The sequence below is a fragment of the Oryctolagus cuniculus genome, chromosome 5 (assembly GCF_964237555.1).
Source record: "Oryctolagus cuniculus chromosome 5, mOryCun1.1, whole genome shotgun sequence".
NCBI lineage: Eukaryota > Metazoa > Chordata > Mammalia > Lagomorpha > Leporidae > Oryctolagus > Oryctolagus cuniculus.
The window spans coordinates 123,034,927-123,043,136 of NC_091436.1; the positions used below are offsets into that span (position 1 = coordinate 123,034,927).

Genomic DNA, 8,210 nt, shown 5'->3' on the forward strand with positions numbered 1-8,210 from the left:
CCCATCCAGCTCCATGCTAATATGTCTGGGAAAGCAGAGGATGATTGCTTAAGTACTTGGATCACTATCAACCACATGGGAGACCTGGATGGAGTTCTGGGCTCCTTGCTTCAGACTGACACAGCCCTGGCTGGAATGAAACAGTAGATGGAAGACTTTCTGTCTTCCCTTCCTTCCTTTCTTTCCTCCCTCCCTCCCTCTCCCCCTCCCTCCCTCCCTCCCTTCCTCTCTCCCTTCCTCCTTTCCATTATCTTTCTCTCCCTCCCCCCTACTCAGCATTTCAAATTAATTAATTAATTTTTGAAAAGGATTTTGCTTAAAAATGTCTTAACAGGTAATTCTTCATGGTACAATTACATTCTAGAGAGCTGTGGTCCACAATCTTCCCATACTCCATTTTTCCTAAGGGACAGATTCTTACAGACACTGGGAAAACATGAAGATAACATTGCATTTCCTTTCTGAAATTCTCAAGAGAAAAGACATCTAATGGGAGTAGGAGAAGTGCTGGGGTGATGAGCTACTTTTTCACATTATATGTTCAGAGAGAATAGAGAGGACAAATGTATTTTCAAAACAAGCACTCTTTTTTTTAATTTTTTTTTAAATTTTTTTGACAGGCAGAGTGGACAGTGAGAGAGACAGACAGAGAGAAAGGTCTTCCTTTGCCGTTGATTCACCCTCCAACGGCCGCCGCGGCTGGCGTGCTGCGGCCTGCGCACCGCACTGATCTGATGGCAGGAGCCAGGTACTTCTCCTGGTCTCCCATGGGGTGCAGGGCCCAAGGACTTGGGCCATCCTCCACTGCACTCCCTGGCCACAGCAGAGAGCTGGCCTGGAAGAGGGGCAACCGGGACAGAATCCGACGCCCCGACCGGGACTAGAACTTGGTGTGCTGGCACCGCAAGGCGGAGGATTAGCCTGGTGAGCACTCTTAAAATACCAAAAACAAAGGTTTACCTTCCCTGGCCTATGATGATTTTAGTCTAATGCTCTAAACTTCAAATTAGCAGTTTCTAGGTTTGTTTCAGATTTTTTTTTAAGGACTGGTGAAGATTTTAAATGAGGAAAAATGAAGAGAGACCCAGAGGATGGCTAGAGGCCCTGGGCTGCTTTGTGCAGTTCAACCAACATTTAATAAGCACTTACTTGAGGCCAGCATTATTCAGGGGAAGTGAATAGCAGCAGCCCAGCAGCAAGACAGAGTCCCTATGGTTTGGGAGCAGAGGCTCACATCCACAGCTGCACGAGAGAATCGCCTGGGGACCTACTCAAAATTCAGGATGCCAGAGCCCAGACCAGATTACCAGCTCAGAATCTCAAAGAGAGGCTGAGAGTCCAGATTCCAAAGCATCAGACTAGGTGATGCTAACATACAGCCAAGATAGAGCACAGTCTAAATAAAGGTCCAGGTAGGGAGGTGGGTCATTGCAGTTCCACCACACGCTGTGTGCTATGAGAGGATGTGTGAGTCCCTGTGGATCACGGCCAGGGAGGAAAAGGTCAGTTTTGTCTTGAAATGGGATGTTCTGTGAACAAGTCAAAGAGGAAGGAACGCTTGAACTAAATCGCAAAGGGCAAGTGGGAGTTGACCAAGTCAAACAAAGAGGGATGAGGTAGGGTTCATTCCAGGCGAAGAACTCAGTCAGAGCCAAGACATGGAAGTGTGAGAAATCCGAGTGTATGCTGGAGCTGCACAGGGAGGGACAGGCAGTGTTTTAGTCTGCAGCTCGGGCTGCGGAAACACACCACCAGCAGGGGGCAGACATGGCAGAAAGGTATTGGCTCACAGTTCTGGAGGCTGGAAGTCCCGAGCAAGGGATCAGCAAGGTTGTGAGTTATGAGGGAGAATCTGTTCTGCACTTCTGCTGGGTCTCTGGCAATCCGTGATCTTCCTTTATTTGTAGACCCTTCCCCCTCATCTCTGCCTTCATATTCTCATGGTCTTGTCCCTGTGTATACACATCTGCTCCAAATCTCCCCTTTTTATGAGGACCATCATAATTATGCTAAAGGCCATACAACTCCAAAATTACATCTGCAATAGCCTCATTTCCAAATAGGGTCATGCTCTCAGCACAGGGGTTAGGACTTCAACATACATATTTAGGAGGAACACAATTCAATTCCTAGCAGGCCGAATGGCCAGGAATGAAGCTTGGATACCATCCAGAACCTACAGACTCTGGAAAATAATTTGAAATCTGTCCTGAGAACCAGGAAGAGTAACAAGAGAAATGTAACAGTTAACAGTTATGTATGCCAGGTATCTTTATAGCTGAATTTTATGAGCATTAAACCCTTTAACACTCATAAGAAAAATACTATTTTGATCTCCAACTTACAGATTAGAAAATTGGGGCCAACAGAGGTTAAGTGGTTTGTCCAAAATCATATTTTAAGCCAACGATGAGACCAGAATTTACCTACAAGCAGAATCTAGCTCCAAAGCCTGCACCCCTGTGTTGTCGTTATTGTTAACTCTGTGCCATGAACACTTCTAAGTTTCATTTCTTCCCTTCTGCAGGTGACTTCCTCTCTGGGTCTCCAGCCTGCACTCCCCTCTCAGGTTCAGGTCTGCAATTTGAATGATCTGTTGATATTTCCATTGGGATGTCCTTCGTCATCTTGCACTTGCCTAAGGTGAAACTGAACTCACTCTCTCCCTTGAATGAGGGGCTTCTCCATTTGTTTAAAAGCATGACTCTTCCTGGTTAATCCTTCTGTGTCCTGTCAGGGCCAGGGACTAATTTTGGAGGCCAAAGATACACAGTATGCTGGCTCCTTCTCCTGGGCCAGCGTGGGGGCTATGACCACCTGAGGCACAGGCTTTCTCAAAGACTCCTGTGTCAGATTGGTAGATGCCAGTATGCCAGGGCTAGCAGGTGTGTTGTCTTTGGGCGATGGAAGTCTGGCTGCCATGGAAAACAACAACCATTTAGCTTTTCCTGAAATAGAATTCAGGATCCTGCTGGGCCTCTGGAGGCAGTGGGGATCCTCATAGGGACAGGACGACCCTGAGGATTCTCTGGGAGGTTACAATAAAAGTTGGTGTTCCATTGCTCCTTTTTTTTTTTTTTTTTTTTTTTTTTTTTTTTTTTTTTTTTCCCCACAGTGGGTATCATCTAAAGCATTTGTTTTACAATTTAAGGCCATTCAGCTAGGAAGTCCCCTGAATGGTGTGTGGAACGAGTTCTGGATTCAGAGGTAAGAGACTCAAATCCTAATCCTACTTGTTTCGGAACATGCACCAAGTCCTTTTAGATGCTGAGAATAAACAAACCTCATTTCTGCTTCTTCATCTACAGATTGAAAGAAGTAGTTTCTTTCTTTCTTTGGTCATGTAATCTCTAACGCTCCTTGAAGCTCAAAATTCCTTATTTCTTATGTTCCAATTGGAGCACAGACTAAGGATATTCAAGGCCAGCTATATCTGAAATAGGAAGATCATTCTTTTTAAGATTTATTTATTTATTTGAAAGTCAGTTACACAGAGAGAAGGAGAGGCAGAGAGAGAGAAAGGTCTTCCATCTGCTGTTCACTCCCCAGTTGGCTGCAACAGCCGGAGCTGTGCCGATCCGAAGCCAGGAGCCCGGAGCTTCCTCTGGGTCTCCCACGTGGGCGCAGGGGGCCCAAGGACTTGGGCCATCTTCCACTGCTTTCCCAGCCATATCAAAGAGCTGAATCAGAATTGGAGCAGCCGGAACTCGAACTGGTGCCCATATGGGATGCCAGCACAGCAGCCAGTGCTACACCACAGCGCTGGCCCCGGAAGATCATTCTTTTTTATTTTTAAAAATTTTTAGGGGCATGTCAAGTCCTTTATTTTCCATCATGTGAAAACAGGGGACCTAGGGGAAGGAGAGAAGGAGAAGAGTGCAGGCTGCTACCGAGGTTTTCTGAGTCGGAATGAGAGAACTAGTATATTTAGTAAAATTTAGTAAGATAGAAAGTGAGTTGGTTGTTTTCATGCTTTTTATTTCTTCTTCCTCCTCTTCCTCTTCTTCTTCCTCATCTTCTTCTCCTTCTTGCCATGAAGCCGGTTTTCTTCCCTGCAGTCTCCTGTCACCTAATATTTACTCAAAGAATTATAATCAACAAAAATTGCTAACTGCAACCAGTTTTGACTAGATTGACTTCTCAGCAATTGAAGCAGTTTATGGATATATTTGCCCTTTTTCCACCATTGTGGCACCACAAACTTCTTGTGTGCAATAGGACCTGATTGCCAATTGGTGCAGGTAGCAAACTTTTTTCCTGGCAATGGAGATTTTTCTGTTGTGGCATTAAAGGAAGGCATTGTTGGTTTTATTGTTATCTTTGAATGAAAATGGTTTGAATCATTTGTTTGATGACTCCTTCTCTAGAAATGGGTGGAGTGATGACTCAGGGAAGAGAGGGCCTTGTAAAGTGAGGGCTCCTGTTAGCTTTGAGAGGGCGTTTTTTTGCTCAATAGCAATTATATGCTTGACTAAGTCTAGGGCAGCCAAGGTCAGTCGTTCCAGGTTTCACTGCTTGCATTTTAATTCTTGAGATATAAATATAAAATCAGAGAATAATAGTTTTGTAAAGGGAATTGCATTATTGACAAGTGAACGTAAATGACCAAGAACATCTAAGAATTCTTGTAAATAAGATAGGTTTTACATCAGAGGTGGGGAATGTCTGGCACGATCATTTGATCTGGCCCTGCCAAGGCAACCGCAGGTGGGACTCAAATTCAGTAAGTATATAGGAGACTAATTTTTTTTCAAAGATTTATTTATTTATTTGAAAGTAAGAGTTACACAGAGAGAGGAGAGGCAGAGAGAGAGAGAGAGAGAAACAGAAAGAGAGAGATGTCTTTCATCTGCTGGTTCACTCCCCAGTAGGCCGCAATGGCCAGAGCTGCAATGATGCAAAGCCAGGAGCCAGGAGCTTCTGCAGGGTCTCCCACATGGGCGCAGGAGCCCAAGGACTTGGGCCATCTTCTTCTTCTTCTTCTTTTTTTTTTTTTTTGACAGGCAGAGTGGACAGTGAGAGAGACAGAGAGGAAGATCTTCCTTTTCCGTTGGTTCACCCCTCAATGGCCGCTGCGGCTGGTGCGCTGTGGCTGGCGCACCATGCTGATCCGAAACCAGGAACCAGGTGCTTCTCCTGGTCTCCCTTGGGGTGCAGGGCCCAAGCACTTGGGCCATCCTCCACTGCACTCCCAGGCCACAGCAGAGAGCTGGACTGGAAGAGGAGTAACCGGGACAGAATCTGGTGTTGTGCTATCTTCTGCATTCCCAGGCCATACCAGAGAGCTGGATCGGAAGTGGAGCAGCCAGGACTCGAACCGGCACCCATATAGGATGCCAGCGCTTCAGGTCAGGGCATTAACCCGCTGTGCCACAGCGCCAGCCCCAGGAGACTAATTTTTAAGTTGATCATTTTGTATGGCCCAGGAATGATGGTATAAATATCCAGTGACCACTGGCAGAGAAATGGTTTTTTGCCCTTGTTGGGTCTAATCTTAATCCAAAACACTTCTTCATATGTAAATAAATGCATTTGGTATCTTAATGATGGCAACTGGTCATTCTCTTAAGCTCTGGTTTTCTTCCTGACATTTCACATTTCCTCACTGTAGAGTGCACAGGAGTATCTCAGATGCTGCTAAGAGGCTGGTACTGTGATAAGCAAGTCAGGGTGTCTTAGAGTGAAAGTACTACCAACATGAGGACTCACACTATATTTTAAAACTCTGCATTCCGTTTCTCCTATTTCCCCATTGCTTGTGTGAACGGTAGGCAATTCTCCTTCTCTACAACACTTCAAAAAGAATATGGCTTTGAAAGAGATCAGGCCTCATTGTCAACCTCTGGACAGCATACCTCAAGCATGTGTGAAGTGGGAAGAGAAGCAAGAGGGAGCACTATTTCTGAATCCTGAGTGAGAAGGAAATTTGAGAACAGAGTGTCTAGCCCCTGTCCTTAGGCAAGAGTGCATCTAAATTTAGTAAGTCATGCTCACCTGAAAGATGTGTGGCCTGGTGAGTCTGCAGCTTCCTCAGAAGTTGTTTTCTTTATCAATCTGATCTCTCCTTTTCTCTAATCTGGCTACATTTTTTTCCGAAAATTCTCAACTATTTGGGAAATAAGATCTAATCACTTCTTAGTCTTATTTCCTAAGTAAATAGCAGTTTTTTTTTTTTTAAAGTTTGTTTATTTTCATCTATGTGAAAGTCTGAGCAGCAGATGGAGATCTTTCATCTGCTGGTTCACTCTTCAAATGCCCACAACAGCCAGGGCAGGGCCAGACCAAAGCCAGGAGGCAGGGACTCCATCCTGGTCTCCTACTTATGGGGCAGGGGCCCACACACTTGAACCATATCCACTGCTACCTCAGATGCATTAGCAGGGAATGGGACTGCAAGCAGAGTAGATGGGTCTTGCCCATATGGGATGCCAGTATCCCAAGTGGCAGCTTAATTCTCTGTGCAGCAATGCTTGCCTCTAGTCCAAACTTATTTTTTAAAAAGTTTTTAAAATTTATTTGAAATTCAGAGTCACAGAGAGGAAGAGGAGGAGGAGAAGGAAGTGGAGAAGGAGGAAGTAGAGGAGGAGAAGGAAGTGGAGAAAGAGGAGGAGGAGGAGAGAGAGGGAGACAGATCCTACATCTGTTGGTTCACTACCCAAATGGCCACAATGGCTGGGGTTGCACCAGGCCAAAGCCAGGAGCCCAGAGCCTCCTCTCCTGGTCTCCCACACGGGTGCAGAGGCCCAAGCACTTAGCCCGTCTTATGATGCTTTCCTGGGTGCATTAGCAGGGAGCCAGATTGGAAGTGAAGCAGTTGGGTCTCAACCAGTGCCCACATGGGAAACTGACATTATAGGTAGAAGTTTAACCTACTGTGCCACAGAACCAACCCCAACACAAACTTCTTAACCTTTAAATCTTTTAAAAGCATCTTGTTAATCCTACATGAAGGATCTCTGTGAGTGAGATCCCAGTGGGAAGAAGTGGCCATCAAAGAGGGATGTGCTTTTCTCTGAATGGAGAACTTCCACTTTGCTTTTGGCCTTGTCTAAATACTGACAGAGTTTGTGGTCACAAAAGTCTTCCACAGCATTAGCAGTTCATGGCAAGAGCCTCGGGTGATCACTGCGGTCATAAATAAGAGTGTCAATTGTTAAATTAACAACAAAAGTCACTGTGCATTTACTCCCCATGTAGGACCTCTGTCCTTAATGAATTGTACTATGAGAATTAACTGCAAAACTTGTTTTCAAACAGTACTTTTTACATTGTGTGTGTGTGTGTACAAACTGTTGAAATATTTATTTAGTATAGAGTTGGTCTTCTGTATATAAAGATAATTAAAAATGAATCTTGGCCGGTGCCGTGGCTCACTAGGCTAATCCTCCGCCTTGCAGCACCAGCACACCAGGTTCTAGTCCTGGTCGGGGCGCCGGATTCTGTCCCGGTTGCCCCTCTTCCAGTCCAGCTCTCTGCTGTGGCCAGGGAGTGCCGTGGAGGTGGCCAGGGAGTGCCGTGGAGGATGGCCCAAGTCCTTGGGCCCTGCACCCCACGGGAGACCAAGATAAGTACCTGGCTCCTGCCATCGGATCAGCGCGTTGCGCTGGCTGCAGCACGCCGGCCGCAGCAGCCATTGGAGGGTGAACCAACGGCAAAAGGAAGACCTTTCTCTCTGTCTCTCTCTCTCACTGTCCACTCTGCCTGTCAAATAAATAAATAAATAAAATAAAGAGAATGAATCTTAAAGAAGAATGGGGTGGGAGAGGGAGTAAGAGGTGGGACAGGAGTCGGGGAGGGTAGGTGAGTATGGGAGGAAAAAACCACTATATTCCTAAAGTTGTACCTGTGAAAATTGTATTCATTAAATAAAAGCTTTAATAAAAAAATCCATTCCAAAAAAAGTATACTTTTAGACATCTAATGAATGTCAGCTTATTGGTAATTCCTATAACTTTTTTTTTTCACAACACTTCTCAAATTGGGAGGATTTCTCTCAGCTCACTTTCTGCATAACTCAGAGCAGATCCGTCTGTCTGAAAGCCCTAGGTGACTAGGAAACTTGTATTTGGCAACTTCACCTTTGGGAGAAAACATGCTGATCAAGGTAAGTCATAATCAGCAATGCAGAGAGCAGAAAAGCTACAAGAGCAGACATAATAATCATACTGATGGCCAGTTATGAGAGGAGGAAGCTGCCCAATACCTCTTCT

General features: G+C 45.3%; 1 long non-coding RNA gene across 1 annotated transcript; it reads left to right on the forward strand.

The window, feature by feature from the left end:
* The first annotated feature begins 663 nt into the window (after positions 1 to 663).
* Positions 664 to 7,385, forward strand: LOC138843148 (uncharacterized). The gene is made up of 2 exons (XR_011389012.1): positions 664 to 2,643; positions 3,116 to 7,385. It is a non-coding gene; the product is annotated as an uncharacterized lncRNA (long non-coding RNA).
* Positions 7,386 to 8,210: the final 825 nt, after the last annotated feature.